Below are 1,939 nucleotides of genomic sequence, written 5' to 3'. Positions count from 1 at the left end.
TACAATTGCAATTAGTTGGATCACTGCCTCTTGTGATGAGGAAGTAGAAAAGTTGGTTGGCAACACGCAGGCGGTTGTTAGTAACAAGGTCAACCAAGATGAAACCACGCCCACTGAAGGTGACGTTACAAACAATTTGTTGACCTTTTTTACTTTTGTTTTTATTAGCTTCATTTTGGATATGTGCCTGTGTTTGTGTCGGAAAAGAACTGTGATTGCACCCTTCCAAACTTCTGTCATCCATGAATGAAATAATCCAATCATTTATTGAGCTTCTCTTGTTTTGCTGTGTATCTCTATCCAGGTAATGATCATTATTGTTATTGCTGACATGGTGTGGTGTTTGTACGTATGTCAGTAACATGGCGAATGTTTCCCACGGCAGAATCACATACGGCCAATGAGTTTTGGGATGTGGGTGGCCGGAAATTCATAATTGCCCGCCGTCCTTCTGGAATTAAAGGCAAAAACATCGATCGTTTAGGAAAGATGTGGAGGTTATTGCGAACAGACAATAAATAGAGACAGGCACACACACAGTCCGAAGAAGAATCAGATGATGGAACCGGATGCGATAAGACGTTGCGACGCAGTGGTATTTATCAACAAGGAGCAATACATATAAACAAGTATGTAGGTGCGTACATACTAAAACATCGCATGGCAATATTCCTTAAATCATACAATGGGGAGAATGCGAAGAAGAAAGACAGAGAATTCAAGAGAAAGCAATGACTTGATGTAGGCAAATCGGACACGAGTAAACTGACTTTTTAGGAAATACATCCGGTCTGAGTGTATAACACGGGGTAGGAGGAGGTGGTGGTTGCCTTGTGCCCATAGCACCGTGTCCCCTTTGCCTCTAGGTGTTGTTACAAATGAGCACGCACGCTCTATTGCATGGAGTGAGTGTTACATGAAAAGTTGATAGACCTCTAGAATAGGTGTGCGTATGTGAATATGCCTCCATAAACTAACGCCGGGTCATATATAGAGATAGATAGATAAATAGATAGATAGATCGATAGACAGATATGTATATTATATATAAAATATATAGATATATGTACATATAAATATAAGATATATATATATATATATATATATATATATATATATATATAATGTTTATATGTTTATATATGTATATATATTTACACACACACACACACACACACACACACACACACACACACACACACACACACACACACACACACACACACACACACATATATATATATATATATATATATATATATATATATATATATATATATATATAATGTGTGTGTGTGTGTTTTGCGTTTTGAAATGTATGTCCAAACAAGGCCTGCAAAGCAACTACTGCCTTTGCGCGATTGACGGTTCTCGTGTGGGCGAGGTGATAGTTTGGAATGACACAGACGGGAGAGAGACAGTGAAACCAACACTTTCTTGGGTTAGAAGTTCCTGCACGTCTCCATGTGTACGATTTGTTTTTCATCCGCTATTGTAAGTGGGGAAATCCAACGTATGTGTCTCGTATTTAGAGCGATTTATGAATTTAAATGATTCAGTCAACATCTGTAAAACAAACGAATACGAACCACGCGTGTTTGTGTCTGAACTACTGCCTTGTGATGAGAGAATCCAGTATCTTATGTAACTCAGGACGCCTGGTTGTATGACCCGCTGTAATCAGTTTAAAATGAAAAAAATATTAAGTTATGAAGGGCACACAGGATCTAACTTCCCAAAAATGTTCACAGGCATATTGAAGACACTGTGTTGTTTTATGTCCATTATGGGTTCAAAACTTTTAGGATATCGAGGTTTGAAGACGTACAAAATTACAAAAAGTACCCTTGTCATCAGGGTCCGTCGTCGATACAGGGAATTCAACAGGTGTTAGCGCAGGTGTTCTCCGTCATAAATCACGAAAGGCTAATACGTGGTA

The sequence above is a fragment of the Penaeus vannamei genome, chromosome 23 (assembly GCF_042767895.1).
Source record: "Penaeus vannamei isolate JL-2024 chromosome 23, ASM4276789v1, whole genome shotgun sequence".
NCBI lineage: Eukaryota > Metazoa > Arthropoda > Malacostraca > Decapoda > Penaeidae > Penaeus > Penaeus vannamei.
This window is presented reverse-complemented; position numbering follows the sequence as displayed.